General features: G+C 48.0%; 1 protein-coding gene across 2 annotated transcripts in view; it reads left to right on the forward strand.

Annotated features, from left to right (window-relative positions):
• Positions 1–16,329, forward strand: part of PIGB (phosphatidylinositol glycan anchor biosynthesis class B) — a 706,437-nt gene that overhangs the window by 346,994 nt on the left and 343,114 nt on the right. The gene's annotated exons all lie outside the window — the stretch shown is intronic.

The following is a 16,329-nucleotide window of genomic DNA, read 5'->3' on the forward strand; positions in this document are numbered from 1 at the left end:
TGGGCGCATGTTCTCGACTTTGCCGGGCAGTCACCACTGTGGGGAAGGTCATACCCACAGTAGGGGCACGACGGGGCGTTGCCTGGCGTGGGCGTGGGTTCGGGCCTTCTCGGCGCCCACCTTGACCTTCCCGCTGCTGACCGTCCCACAGCGAATGCATCCTCGTCATTCTTCGGTCGCGTGGCAGCGTCCATTTTCGCACCTCTGGCTTCCGCCAGCTCATGTGCTCTACCCAGGTCCAAAATTTGCTGGAGGGTCAGGCCAGGTTCTCTCAGTACCTGCCTTCGAAGTTTTCCGGAGCTGCACCCCTGCAGTAATTGGTTGCGGACCATTTCTTCCTCATTGACCCATCTGCAGGAGGTCGCCAGGTGTCTCAGATGGGCGCAAAATTTGTCTAGGGGCTCGTCGTCCAGTTGTCTTTCAGCGCCCATGACAAATCTATCAAAATCCACGTTAGCCATGGGGAGAAAATGGTCTTTGAGCGCCTGCTTGACTGCGTCATACGTGACCACGGGGATGACGAGGGAGTCGTAGATCTTGTGGACTTCTGCGCCTGCCGAGTAGATCATAGTCGCAATTTTGGTGTCATCATCGTCCACCCCAGATGCCCTGAAGAACATATCTAGTCTCTTGACCCACAATAGCCACTTTGGGCCCAGCTTGGAAGGGGGGCCAGTAGTATCGAATTCCGGCATGGGGGCTAGGGAGTTGCGAGGTCTGCGGGGGATTGGGGCAGCGGCACCCTCATCGTCGGCCTCTTCACCCATTTCTGCGTCAAGTACTCACAGTTGTCAGTCTGGAGAGAAGGGCGGCTTGTCCTGGTCTCGTGGTAGTGTTGGGGTGTAAAAACCCACTTCTTTCTTCTTAATTGCCACAGCCCTGCGCCTGCAGGACTGTGGGCTTTTCCAAAAATTGACTGTGTCCTTCAAACACAGCTGTCGAGTGGCGCACGAGCACCCTTTCGGGCCGCAACCACTGCCGCCTCGTGTGAAGGGGGGAGCGAGTGAAAACAAGATGGCCGCCGGCGCTCCGCGGGTCCGTAATACAGAAGGCTTTCCGTCTCTCCGAGGTTGTCGGGGCACAGAAGCAGTCCGTACCTCCTCGTCGCCAGTGTTGTGCCCTGGGAGAGCCCTGAGGTGGTGTGTGGGTCGGGACACCAGCGCGCGGTGGCGGCGCGCAAGAACACACGCCGGAGACGTCTGCTCGTTCCGGTGCTCCGGCGCGAACTGCCCGGGCACCGCCTTTATTAACTGGCGCGCATGCGCGCTTCGTGTACCACGTACACAACACTCGTAGTGTGGCAGTCCGGAAACAAGGGTGCCGGTAAGGTTACCGGCACCCTTGTATCCAGACCGCCACACTTGTAATGAGGCCCAGTGTGTTTTTGAAAACTAACATCATCCCCACTTGCCTGTTGTTCAAGTACAGGTGATTGACTGCAGACTTCACGGCAGTTTTTGATTGTGTGAGATTGTTTTTAACGGTAAAAAACATGGTCACTCCACTAAACGCGGACTGTAACGTGAGGACGTCCTTGCGCAAATGCACGATGACCTCATCGCCTATAATGACGTCATCACGTATGCGTGCGATGGTGTCATGCACTGCACCAGCGTTTCCAAACCACAAACAATAAAAGTAATAAGCTACGCACATCATTATACCCTGGAGTAGCTCAATCTACTGTACCACAAAATGACATGCAAAGTGCAATGAAATTCATATGCATCTAACAAGTGTCTCGTTAGTGGGGGCCTCCTATACCCAAAAACAAAAACTTCTACTGATGGTTCTTGACAGGCGCCTAATCAATGGATGCATATATATCTATACATCCTCTAAAGCTCAATGCATTGAGCCAGTGTACAAGATGAAAGCACGTTTTTATGGTGATCAAATATATTTTAAGTGCAATATTTGAACGCATATGTATAGCTAAACATAATACATTGACATGTAGAAGCATGTTGCTAATCAAATTATCTCTTGTGCAGGTGTTGACATTAATCATGATTAACTCAATGTATCCCCATTACGGAGCATTTTTCATAGATACAGACCGACCTTATACAAATCTTTATGGGTACAATTACGAGGGCATCACCAAAATGTACACCACATTGTATAGTCTCTGTTTTGTATTACTACATTCATATCAGTGTGGTCATAACACAGACTCATCAATACCAGGGCTACATACCCATGGTCATAAAGACACTTTCTGCCACCCCACACTCTCATTAAGACCTACGATATTACTGTTGGTGTGGAAAATAAGGCTCTGTTCTAAATTGAGCAATTTACGGTTTATTTAATTTTGATTATTCCCCATTATCTTTTTTAGAATCACCCAATGTATATCCATATATATGTGGGACTTACTAATAACATGTTTAACTAGTGGTGACTGTTCAATTCTGTTTTTAATCAGCTCTGATGTTCAAAGAGTCTGGTTTTACATTTCCTGTTCATTTTGCATATATATAGTGTAGACCACAGAGGCATGTGATAATATAAATTACATTTTCAGTATTACAGTTAGTATGTTTATTAATATTCAAGGATTTGCCAACCCAACATCAACGGTAAGGCCTTTGCTGGTAAAGGGGCACATCACAGTACAGTAGATTGAGCTTTTCCAGGGTATAATCATTTTTGGAGCTCATTACAGTTATTGTTTGTGGTTTGGTGGTATGGGACTGCCGTTGCTGCACATGATGTCATCACACAATCGTGTGATGTCATCACGTTACGGTCTGCATTTAGTGGAGCGGCCATGTTTTTAACAGTTTGACCGCAGACTTCTTGGCAGTTTTTGATCATGTGAGATCGTTTAATTTCCTGTTCTTGAACAGGCAAGTGGGGATGATGTTTTTTTTTTAAACACACTGAATTACTACTCTTGAGTTTTGAGGTGGAATTACAAAGAACTTTGGTCAATCGTGAGCCTTTGTGTTTATATTTAGATTTACCTTGATAGTCAATGTCCCAGATATTAGAAGTACATCCATCAAGATACCCTCGAATTCCATATTAGGTACATTTTCCCTCATAATGTGTATATGCATCTACCTATAGAGGCCTTTACAAGAAGTTAAAATAGTATTGAATGCTTGCTAAGCAATAAGTATGCCCAGTGTTATTGTTTTTAGATTGCAGAATAGTCAATTGATGTGGCACTTGTTGAAGAAATTGCCACATTTAAAGTGAAGAAGTGTGGGGAATTTATATCTCTTGATCTGTACCATGGGTTGTCAGGTATTTCTGCACATTTATAGTAAAATGAGGTATTTCCCCAAGTATAAGAAAACAATTTAATGGGAATAATTTGAAATTTCTCTCTTTCTGTTTATAGTTAATGAAAGTTTTGGCACTGCATCTGAACTTTGAAAGAACAAACTCTTTCCCTCATTTCGTTTTCCCCTGAGGAATGTCCTGAATTTATTGTACACCTTTAGGACGGAAACATGTCAGGCGGTGTATAGAACAGATTGGCATAATAGTCTCCAACTGTGTTAAAACCCTTCAGGTTCAATGATTGTTTAGGGCTATGTAGGGTTTTTGGTGCCATATGTAAGTGCTGTTGTGACTCTTTTTATATAGTATATATATGTGTATTATGTATTGAATGTTTAATGTTATATATTTTTTGTATACCTATCACATTCAAGTATTGATATCAGTTTTTCAAAATGTGGATTTTTACCTTTTTTTGTACTCGAGAAAATGTTTGGTGTATTAATATTTCATGATTAGTTAGAGTGTAGTGCCTTGAATACTTGGGTGAGTGGTTGCTTCCTTCTATATATTGTCACATCCAATCTCCCTCCATCAATGACGCCATGATCTGCCTAAGTGTGACCATTTTGAATTTCTCCAGTGGGACGTGGCTGTGCAAACCGGGTAGATAATTGTTCTCCATCTAGCATTGTCCCTCTTGAAGAGGGTGAAGAATCTCGAATAGTAACCCTTTGATTGACTGTGTGGGTGTACAATCTCTATGATGTCCAGAGTTACCAGTTTCTGGATTCCCTCTGCCAGATTTGCTGAAAAATTATGAGGCATTATGGAAGGGAATGGGCAATTGAAATCCAGTCTTTATTACTGATAAGGTCCATGGGTCTGTTATCTGCCTCAAAGATGGTAAATGGGGTCAGGCCTGGCTGCCTACTGGTGTGCGATGCTCTTGGGTCTGCAACGTGTCAAATCTTATTGTTTTCCGATTGCCTCTGGATGGCACTTATAAAACCCTTGCCAACATGAGAGCAGTTTCTGGCCTGTGGTCCTGATATTGGTTAATGCATTTCCCTGGTTTGATTCAGTGCCGGAACACCTCTAAACCCACCGGTCGTTCTCACTTGCTTGTTTTGGAAAGTTGAGCGTGGTCTAGTCATTGCTCTGGAAAATGCTGACAGGCTGTTTGCTTTGAGCATTTTTGCCTTCTCTTTTGCAAACCCCTCATCATGGCTGGAGTGGAAAAGTGTAACCCCATAGAAAGGCAAAGCCTTGACTTTGTCCTGCACTGCGGACAGAAGCTTTGTGCTTCTCATCCCAATCCTCCTCACATAAACCTGTGGGTTGCTCTTCTTCCACAGTGGAGTTATCGGTTCCAGTTGGCGACGCAGGTGATTCCAGCAGAGGCATGTCCTTTTGATGTGGCACAGCCTTTGGTTGTCCAACCCTGAGGGACCCAGTGCATCAGGAGTTGGCAAAACGTCTTTGATTGTGCCTTCCAAAAGGAACTGGATATCTTGCCCCTTAAGGAATTGTTCAAACCTATTTAGTAAGCACTCAACAAAACATCCCAGTAGTGAATCAAGATACGTTTTCCTTAGGGCCCGCCTAAATCTAATTTATACAGGCGAGATCCTAAGCATTAGAGGCCAAAGTCAGAACATCATATCGTTTTGTAAAATCTCTGTAACCCAAAATAAGCAAAACCTGCACCACTTACTCATAGAATGCAAAGGAACTTGGGAGACTAGAGTCCTCTATTTTGGAACATTTGTGCACAAAATGGACTGCTTGCAATCGGAGAACTTTTGGAATCGCCTGATCTTGGGGCATAACACCGCCCTGACGATAGCAGTAGGTCAGGTCGTTTCAAGGCTAGGTATGGCCCATCCAAGCGCTGGGCAACCTGGGAACAATGCCTCCACAATTATTACGGCTTAACATAGCTGTAGTAATTAACAATCTAGTATGGGGTGCAGGTTTTTGGGGAAATTAAGGTTTTCTATTTTTCCTCTTTTCCCTTTGCTTTTTAGGTCTTTTGTTTTTTTCTTTCTTTTTTCTCTTTTGATTTATTGTTTTTCGGCTTGTCTTGTATTGGGTTGAAATGTTTTGTAAGTTAATTGTATTTTAACTGCGGCAAATATGTAAAATGTTGATTTATTTTTATAGTTTGTAAACATCTATTTGATCCAAACAAATAAAAAAATAAATTAAAAAAAAAAAAGTAAGGACTCATCTGCTGGTCCCCGGAGGGTTCTTAGTTCACTTCCTTTGGCACTGATGGGTCTTGACGTGGTGCTTGCGAATGGCTAGTAGCCGCAGCCTCATGTTGAATTGGAAGCCATGTGGGAATTTTGTAATAGGGTTCCCTGCTTGGTTCCGCCCACTCAGCCTAGATCTCCTAGTGATGAGTGCTCTCTGTACTAAAACTGATTTGGCCACTGGCCATGCGGTTCCAACCCTGAGAGATTTTCTTCTGTGTGGGGTGCGCTTTTGCCTTCCTGTTCCTGACCTTTCCGCCAACTAAGTCCCTTATCTCGTGCAGTGCTGCAGTTCCGAAGATCTATTCCCAGCGTACCTAGCAAGCCACTAGGGACCTCCCTGAAAAGCAATTACACGCACCGCATGGCTGCTACACGTGGTCTTTTCCCAAACAAGAGAGGCAAAATCTGTGCGGATTGGCGGTAGAGAAGCTTACAGCTCCACAACCTGTTGGGTAAGTGACGTGAGAGCTGGATTCCCAATTTAAAGGCAACATGGTGCAGCTGCACCCGTCGGCTCCTGCCCGGAGGAAGGGACTGAGGGTTGGGTGGGCTGTGCAGGGGCGTGGCAGGCATGACACTGCACAAAGTTCCAGAAGATGCTGCTATGCAACAGGCTCCAGTCCCATCCCCTGTTCCATGAGATGTCTCATCAGCATGGAGGAAAGGGGACATCATAGTACCATAAAATAGGTGCTAAGATTATGGGATGCAGGAACTTCTAGTTCAGAGAAACTGCTGCTTGAAATACGAAGACCCCAGGCACCCCTTTCAACTTCCGTAGTATGTACGTTGGCAGGCTGAGTGCAGTCTCAAACCTCACTCTAACTTGCTCAGGTGCTATGCTCATGGACCAGCTGGGAGATCTTCTGTTGAGGCAAATGACAATGTTTGTCAGGTGATCAGGCCAGAATCCTTGATCATTTCTCACCAAAGCCTGCCCCAAGGTTTCTAATAAGCCTCAAATTACTCTCACACATTGCATAGCACACAGCCCCAGGCATACATTGATATTTTATTTCAATCACGCTTGTACACAAGTGTTTCAGAGCACGACAAGGCAAGGGAGGGAGGGGAACGGGAGAACAAAATATCGATCTTACTAGGCCCAGTGAAATTGAGAACGCGCAAGTGCATGGGAGAGGGTAGAAGTGGAAAGTGCGGAGCAAAGGAGAAACAGATAAATATTAATAAATAATAAAGGCAACAAACAGTGGTAGTGTAGACAGCAAGTGCTGGGTTTAAGGCAGTAGACCGTGTAGGTCTGATAAGTGCAGGAGGAAAAGGGGGGGCTGTATGGGTGCAGCTACAGACCCCAAGTGCATGGGACAGCCTGGAGGCAGTGCGGGAGGGTGGCAGGGTGATCAGGTACCTGAGCCCGGAGGGCAGAGGCTGGCCAGGTGCACGGTGCCGAGAGAGAACAGATCAGCAGTGGAAATGGGGAGCGAAAGCAGAAGCAAAGAGGAAGGTATTGAGGTGCTTCTGGAAACCAGAGGTGGTACATTGAATCCCTCCCATCCGCCACCCTTCATCTGGTTTTTACGGCAGTTCTAGAGCTGTGTTGAAAAACCTGCCTGCCTTTCTTCAGAGTGAAATGATGAGCAGGAAAGTTACAACTTTCCAGAAAGTTAAAAGTTTAGACTTTGAACCTACTAATTGCCTAGGGACTCGCCGCTTCAGCTTTTGTCCTCTATATGGCACATCATTTCTGCACATCTGGATGTTAGACAGGGTCTTCTCTGGGAGATGGATAAAAATGGAAGCTCAATATTAATCTTCCTTGGTGGTCCAAGGTGTTGAAAGCTACCGACAAGGAGACTGATACCCGTGGCCTGGGTGTTGGAATCTGGTCTTCACTGGTTCACTTCTTGTACAGTGGAAGGTGGTGCGGTTTTACCTTCGGTGTTATGACACAGACTTTGTTAACAAATAAGGTGTGTCTCCTTTGATTTTTAATATTTGTCAAGTTGCTCCATGCCCAACTTGTTGATTTGGATGTTGGCTTCCACTGTATTGCTGAGGACACCCAGCAGTTCTTTAATAGCACTATCTAATATCCTGACCCAGATAGAGACTTGTATGTGCGTTAACTGGCTTTGTTTTAACACCAAAATGATCTTGGTTCATCCATGTGTCCTTTCTCAGCCTCCATCTTCATTGCTGCCTCCTTCAGTTACGATTGCTGAACCCTTCCTCTACTCCAATAAGGTTAGTTGGGCATTTTTTTGGACTCCTCGCTAGTTTTTATTTCACTGCCCACTCTACCTCTTGCTTATTGAGGCATAGCTGTCCTTTTCTTTCTCGGGACCATCTGGCTGTAACCGCTCGTGCCATCATGTTTTCAAAGTTGGATTATTGTAACCGTCTCTAAGCTGGCCATCCCATATCACACTGTCATAAATTACCAATTCTCCAAAACAATCCTGCTGTGCATTGGTTAACAGTTCCAGCAACGATTTAGTTCAAAATCGTTACCTTGTCTGTAAGTGCATTCAAGGTAAGGCGCCCAAGATAGTTAGCGAGCAGAATACTTCTTCGCCCATCCATTCTGCCACATCATGCCCCTACTCTAATGCTACTTACTCCTCCACGATTTCAACCAAACTCGGCAAAGATGTTTTTCTTTTCACAAATCAAGACTCTGAAACAAACTATATAACTTGCAATTTAATCCAATTTACGTAGATTTAGGAGAGCCCTTGAAATAATCTTTTCCGTCAATATTTACCCCACTTATTTATATCATAAATGGTGTACTATATGTGAATGTAAATTCAATAAATGTGATTATGTGTCTGGGATTTTTCCGACCGTGTCTTGATTTTTGTTTGGTGTACAGTTTATCCTTTTTGTTCACAGGACCGACGACTAAGGCATCATAAGCGTGCAATAATGCTCACGTTTGTTAGGTTCTCAAAGAAACCACTATCCTAGAAACTAACAGAAAATGGGCATTAATCAGCAAAATGGGTAATTCTGCAAAACACTGATTTAGCGAAGGAATACATGTTGTTTGTTGGAAAGATAATTGAATGTTGTCAGGGGCAGGCATGCACAGTAACTTCCATACTGAGTATTCTGTTTTTCCAAGTGCTCAAAAATATTCTTGGTAGACTTGTAGACCTTGCCAATTTGTCTCTGGCAGCTCTTTTTGATACAGGGACCCGTATTACGAGAGGCAGAAATGTAGGGGGGGGGGGTCACTCGTATTATGGTATGCATCCGGGAGCGCATAGTATTGCTAATGCTGCCACCTCCTGAGAGGTGGAGATCTGTGGCTCTGCTTGTGTAAAGGATTGGAGGATTACTATGGAAAATAGTTGGGATTCCTCTGCCGACCATACGCAAATGCCTGGTCTGCTTGTTCCCATGGCTGCTGCCTAGCTTTAGCCGCACCCTATGCAAGGATGTGGGATTTGGTATGGATATAGTTGGGGCTCCTTGAGATTCAGGGAATGTGAGGGCTCAAGCTTAAAAAAACTATTGAAATTGGCTTCAGAAGGTGGGGAAGTGGAAGATAAAAAGCAATTAAGTTCAGAAAATGGGTGGAGTTTGAAAGAACCCAGTTAATTATTTTAAGGCACAGCAAAGTGATGACATTTTAAAAACCTTAAACGCACAAAGAGGATTAGGGATTGGTTGGAGGAATCTCGTCTTTACCATGGTTTTTGGTGTTAAAACAGGTAGCGGGAAACAATGCTTGCAGCTGTTCTCTGTCACCATTTCTCTTGTAAAGCAAGCAACAGCCATGTCTGTACCTGCTCCATTTTGAAAGTAGTGTCACCTTTGCAGTTGCCCCAATCCTGCATCTTGTCTAGTCACAATGCATTGTGAATGCCTACCAGGGATATCAGTCATGCAAGACACACCTGGTAAATACAGGCTCCCGTGAGCTGTTAGGTAGTGGGAGCGGGGTGAGGGGGAGAATGGCAGGGGGCAAGGGGGAGAATGGGAGGGGGGCGAGGGGGAGAGAACAAAAAAACAGTCTGTGACCTTGGTAAAAGAAGGAATATCTACATTGAAGTATTTTAGGCCTCTGTCTTTGCAGCATACATTATAACATTGGAATGTTCGCAGGCCATTGTGAACAATAAGTGAGCAGAGGACCTTAGCCGCAACTACACAAGGTAATGTTTCGAGGGGATTGGGGCCTCCGACGTATTCCATATCTATGACAGTAATCACCACAGCTGTGCTGCTTGGGAAAATCTTTTGGCGTCTGCGTCCTACGTCGATACGCCGCCCTCGAGGACCACCTCAGACGGCCGACGTCACTGGATGTTATAAGTAGGACGCCCGTAGCCTCAGTTCCGTTTTTTCCGCAAACGTGCTTGCTTCGGGAATTTCGGCGCGCCTCGACTCTTTGGAGTTTCTGTTGTTTCTCGGTTCTTTGAACCTGTTCGTTTTGTGAAGTTTCTTCTTCGTGAAGGATGTCTACCTCGTCTTCCACCCCGCGTCCGGGATTTAAGAAGTGCGGGGACTGTGGGTCCAAGACGTTGGTTACGGACTCGCACGACGCCTGCCTCTGGTGCCTCGGGGAGGCCCATGACACGGAGTGTCGACTGCCAGTCGCTCACATCTAAAGCCTTGCGGGAGCGCAAGAAGAAGTTATCGGTAGGTAAGGTGTCTAAGCCATGGAAGTCGAGGTCCCGGAGTCGGTCCTGCCACTCCTCTGCCTCTTTGAGGCACTCCCGGAAGCGCCATCATCGGTCGCCTTCCCCGTCCTCTTCCGAGGACTCCGCCCGTCGGCGGGTCGCTTACCCTACCAAGCAGGCGACGCCGGAGGAATGGGCTTCCTTCGGGAAGAAAATGTAAGCCATTCTCGAATTACGGGGCACCGGTCCGTCCGCCCGCGCCTCAGAGTGGAGTCGGTCGTGATCGGTTGAGAGACACCGCTCGTATGCCTTTGGGCTCGGGTGGTCGGCACGATTCGCGGGAGAGGTCCCGCTCGGAGAAGGGGAATCGTTTTCATCATGCCCGGTCCAGGTCCCGGTCCTCAACGCGCTCCAGACCGTGTGAACCTGTGATGTCTTCGAGGAAGACGTTGACGCCGGTGGCGCTGAGGTCGTCGACGGACTCTTTCGAGGCCCTGCCTCGGAAGTAGTCTTCAGTGGCCAGGCGGTCGAAGGACACGCTCGGGGCTCCGGCCTCGAGGCCTGTATCGACACCATCGATGCTGTCGGCACCGCGTTCAGCGTCAATTCACTCAATGCCTTTCGAGGCTCTGTCGACGGGGGTACCCCGAGGCTCGGTGGAACCCCCTAGAAAGGCTCTGGCCAAGGTCAAGCATGGCTTTGGTTCACATTCTGTGTCTTCTTACCACCATCTTGAGTTTATTTCAGAGGTGGATGAGGGCTCCGATGATGGCATGGTTCCTAATACGGTGCCAGACAAGATTCTCTCGGGCCATAGCCAATTTGAGGACCTGAGGCAGTCCCTGCACGATGCTAGTGGGCTGGACACCTCTCCGGAGGTGGAGTTTTGTAGGCCTGAGCCTGACACTCATGCCGACTCCTCGTACCGGCGCATTATGTCGAGGGTCACTGAGTACTTGGGATGGGCTGCTCCCCCAGGGGAATTTCTTCAGGATGACCTTACGGATATCCTCGACCTTGGTCCACCAACTGACCCGATACTGCCGTTTCATATGGCTCTACAGAGGAGGGTGGCAGCGGCTTGGACTGCTCCGGAGAGTCTCCCAGCAGTGGGCAAGTCTTTGCCGCAAAAATTCCGCCCAGCCAGTAGCGACCCCTGCTACTTGTCCAAGCACCCCACTCCGGAGAGTTTGGTGGTGCAGGCGAAGGGACGACAAGTGTTTTGACGGCTGGGCGAAGAAAGTGTTTTCTTCAGGGGGTATGGCGCTTCAGGCGGCCAACTCCGTATGTGCCTTGTCACGTTTCACGCACACTCTGTGGAACTGTTTCCTTAGTGGCTGAACATATTCCCGAAGGGGACGAATGGAATGGTTTCCTTGCCATGGTTCAGGATGGCAAGGATGCCATGTGTGAGGCCGTTCAGTCGGGTTTGGACTTAGCAGATTGCGTCAGCCGGTCCATGGCGGCGAGCACCGTGATGCGCAGGTTTGCGTGGTTGCGGAAGTCGGGGTTTGCTCCTGATGTGCAGGCCCGGCTCCTCAACATGCGCTTTGAAAGGGAACATCTTTTTGGCAGCAAGGCTGACGAGAGCCTTGAGAGGTTGCAGAGTCGTTGGGCGCTGCAGTTTGCCAACCTCCGCCTTTTCGTCCTAGGGGACAGTAATGGAGGGGAGGTTCCTTTCGTTATTACTCATCCTTTGGTAAAGCGAGAGGAGCTGGCAGTCAAAGGGGCCACCGTAGGAGTGCCAGAGGTGGAACACAAGGTACTCGAGGTACCAAGGCTGCTCGGGCTGTTGCCTCTTTGCCCTCAGGCAACGCCGCTTCAGCTCAGTCTTGAGGCCATGTCCCATGGTTCGCTGGTTGGGGGAAGGCTGGCGCAGCATTTTGAGGAGTGGCGCGCCATTACTTCAGATGTGTGGGTCCTGGAGATCATAACCGACGGCTACTGTCTTCCTTTCCGGCAGATGCCTCAAGACAATCCGCCGGGGAATCTCTGAAGAGTCCGGATCCGCTCCTTGCGCAGGAAATTCAATTCCTGCTGGAGAAAGGCACCATAGAACTGGTGCCTGTAGCGGAGAGGAACAAGGGATGGTATTCCCCTTATTTTTTGATTTCCAAGAAAGACTGGGGATTGAGACCCATCATGGACTTGAGCGGTTTGAACAAGCTCCTCAGGAAGGACAAGTTCAAGATGGTTACTCTCTCTCAAGTCCTCCAGGCCCTTCAACTTCAGGACTGGTTGGTGTCTCTCGACCTCAAAGATGCTTATTTTCATGTGCCGATACATCCAAAACACAAGAAGTACCTGAGGTTCGCGGTTGGTGACTCGCACTTTCAGTTTCGAGTCCTGCCGTTCGGATTGACCTCCGCCCCGAGGGTCTTAACCAAGCTCAGGGTAGTGGTGGCATAGCACCTCAGGAAAGGGGGGGAATTCAAGTCTACCCCTACCTGGACGATTGGTTGATCAGGGCGCGCTCTCCCGAGCAAGTCCTGGGTCATCTGTCAGTCACCTGCCACTCCCTCCACAAGCTGGGCTTCTCCCTCAACTTAAAGAAGTCCCATTTGACACCAACCCAGAGGCTCCAGTACATCGGAGCAGTGCTCAGCACGTCCCTGGGGCAGTGTCTTCCTCCAAAGGTGAGGCCTCATCACATTCAGCAGATGGTGCACAAGTTTCAGCTTGCCCAGAGTCTCCCAGCGTTCGAGTTCTTGAGATTGCTCGACCTCATGGCATCCTGCATTCTTCTGGTGCCGGAGGCCAGGTTGCGGATGAGATCTTTGCAATGGGCACTCAAGCTCCAGTGGTCTCAGTCCTCCGGCAGGATGTCGGCCCCTGTTCAGGTGCCGTCCTCGGTCACCCAGGACCTTCTGTGGTGGGCCGTCGAAGACAATCTGATGAAGGGGGCTCCATTTTGGCTACCCTGGCCGGAGGTGACGATCGTGACGGACGCATCCCTCACGGGATGGGGAGCTCATGCCAACGAGTTGACAGTCAGCGGTCGTTGGTCTCTGTCGGAGTCCAGACTCCATATCAATCTGTTGGAGCTGAGGGCCGTCAGGCTAGCCCTGAAGGCTTTTCTGCCGACTGTGCGAGGGAAGAATGTCCTGATCCTGATGGACAACACGGTGGCCATGCACTACCTCAACAAAAAGGGGGGCAGGGTCACTTCCTCTGTGCAGGGAGGCGATGCAGCTCTGGTTCTGGGCAGTACAGCAGGAAGTTTCAATCTCGGCAGTTCATCTGGCCGGAGACGAAAACGAGACGGCGGACGCTCTGAGCAGGCCGAGCGCGCTCTCTCATGAGTGGGAGTTGGCTCAGGAGATTCTCTTGGAGATCTTCGCTCTTTGGGGGACCCCTCAAGTGGATCTCTTCGCCTCCAATGTGAACCGGAAGTGCGAGAGGTTCTGCACGCAGGAATTTCCTCCGAAAGGAGCCTTAGATGCGTTTGTGGTGGAGTGGTCATTCCCACTGCTGTACGCGTTTCCCCCAGTCCCCGTCATTCCGCAAGTGCTGCGCAGGTTACAGAGATTCGGTTCCCGGATGACCCTCATTACTCAGGCGTGGGCCCGGAGGACGTGGTACCCGGACCTTCTCGACTTGTCCATCTGCCCTCCACGTGGTCTTCCCTACCGAGACGATCTGCTCTCATGGGAGGGGGGGGGTCAGGTTCTCCATCCTGAGGTCAGATCCCTCAACCTTCACGCTTGGTTTCTGAAAGGTTGAGGTATAAGGATTGGGAACTCTCTGAAGACATGATGGAGGTGTTGCTCTCGGCCAGCAACAAAGTCCCTGTACCGTTGCCGTAAATTCTGCGACTGGTGCAGGGTTAAGAATGTGGATCCTTTTTCATGTGACATTCCTGTAGTTCTATTTTATTTTTGCTTTCTTTGGCCCACAGGGGCTTGCAAGTGGGTACCGTTAAAGCTTACCTGGCAGCGCTGTCCATATTTAAGCGCTCGTCTGTAGAGTGTTCCTATTTTAAAATTCCTTTAATTTCTCAGTTTCTGAAAGGGCTCACTAATGTCTTCCCTCCGTCACCTTTCCAGGTGCCCGGTTGGGATTTGAACCTTGTTCTCAAGTTTCTGATGGGTGCTTCCTTTGAGCCTTTGCATTCATGCCCTTTGAGACTTAACTCTTAAAAATGTATTTTTGGTTGCGGTCACTTCCGCTCGCAGAGTGAGCGCGTTACAGGCCTTTTCAATTAAGCCTCCCTTCACTGTGTTTCATAAGGACAGGGTTGTCCTTAGAGTTCGTCCTTCCTTTCTTCCGAAGGTGGTGTCGGAATTTCATTTAGGCCAGAAGGTTGTTCTTCCGGCGTTTTATCCTCCTCCACATCCTGGTAAGGAAGAGGAGAGGCTCCATAAGCTTGATCCTAGGAGAGCGTTAAGCTTTTAGATTTCACGAATGTCCCGGGTCAGAGTGGACGATCAACTCTTCATTGGTTAGCTGGAAAGCGTTTGGGACAAGCTGTGACGAAACAGACTTTGTTTGCTGGATTATTTTGGCTATCTCCGAGTGTTACCGCTTGGCGGGTAAGGACCCATTCTACCAGGGGGGATGGCTGCCTCTACTGCCCTACAGAGGGGTGTTCCTATTCGTAACATCTGTGATGCAGCCACCTGGGCTTCGGTACATACTTTTGTACGTCACTACTCCCTCTATTCCATCCGGGGGCAGGATGTGGCCTTTGGCAAGGCGGTCCTTTACTCCACAATTTGATTGGGCATTCTAAATTTCTGTTTTCTAAATTCTTTTCCCACCTCCTTGCATTGGTACTGCTTTGGGAGTCTGTCATAGATATGGAATACGTCGGAGGACCCAATCCCCTCGAAGAACAAGTTACTCTCTTACCTGGTGACGTTCTTTCGATGGGATGGTCCGACGACGTATTCCATATCGCTCGCTCCCTGCCTTCCCCGCTACTGAATTTCTTATGCGATTGCAGCTTAAGTTTCCGCAAGGCTTTGTGTGGTCAGACTGGCAGAAGACTGGTGCCACACGTTCTGGGAAAAAAAAACTACAACTGAGGCTACGGGCGTTGTGCGTCCTACTTATAACATCCAGTGACGTTGGCCGTCGGAGGATGTCCTCGAGGGCGGCGTATCGACGCAAGACGCAGAAAGATTTTCCGAAGCAGCACTGCTGTGGTGATTACTGTCATAGATATGGAATACGTCGTCGGACCATCCCATTGAAAGAACGTTACCAGGTAAGAGAGTAACTTGTTCTTCTCTCCCAACATATTGACATGCTCACGGCAGGGTTCTGAGCACCTCAAATGCTTGCTTTTGTTTCTATACTGTTTAACACGATTTTGTGACCTGGTTATAATGGCATTACAGCGTCACATCACCTTGGCTGTAATGCCATATTGGAATGTTTGCGGGCCACTTAGATCAGCAGAGGGTGTTAACCACTGTTAAGGAGCTTGATGTTGCCCTCCCAAAATTCTGCATCACTTCTCACTGTCTTTTGCAGTCAATATTCCAGACAATGAGGCTCATTACAAGTTTGGTGGTATTCCGCTGGTAAATCCGACAGGATACCACCAAAAGAAAATACTTTTACCGGCACTTGGAATATGCTGGAATTACTGGCATATTACAAGTGCTGGCAAGGCATTCCATAAAGTCCTATAGGGTGATTGCTGTTAATGCTGCTATTTTTTGCCGGTGGAGTGGAATTACCTCCATTCAAGGCCCCACTTGCAAATGTGAAGTGTGCCGGTCTGTAAAACATGCCGGTAAACGCAATTACCAGCACGTTAATTTCCGGACCAGCATATTTTTAATGAGGCCCATGCCTTTTCCAAGTTTTTAAGAACTTTCTCTGTTTTCCTTTGGTTTTAGCTTGACATTGCCATATTATAGCGGTATTACTGCCCTGGAGTCAGAGCTGTTGTAGGCGTTCTCACCCCTTACCCTTGTGCACTAACTAAAGTGAGGGCTGATTACTGTTACAGCCCTATGCTATATTGCCTCATTGAACACGGAGGCCAACACATTCCTTCTGAATCTTAAACGATATAAAACTGCTGCATGCTTTGGATTAAAGTGAGGACAAAACTAGCATCTGAAAATAAGATCAAATGATGATGGCTTGTGATCAAAGAACACTTAGCAGTGAAAAGGCTATTCTGAAAAGGTTGGATTGTTATATCAACGAACAAAGGGATACCAGTGCCGGAATGAAAATAGACATTTTAGTAGAAAGACAACTTTGAAAAGCTTATTTTGGAA

This window comes from Ambystoma mexicanum, chromosome 11 (assembly GCF_040938575.1).
Source record: "Ambystoma mexicanum isolate Mex_15411 chromosome 11, UKY_AmexF1_1, whole genome shotgun sequence".
Lineage (NCBI taxonomy): Eukaryota > Metazoa > Chordata > Amphibia > Caudata > Ambystomatidae > Ambystoma > Ambystoma mexicanum.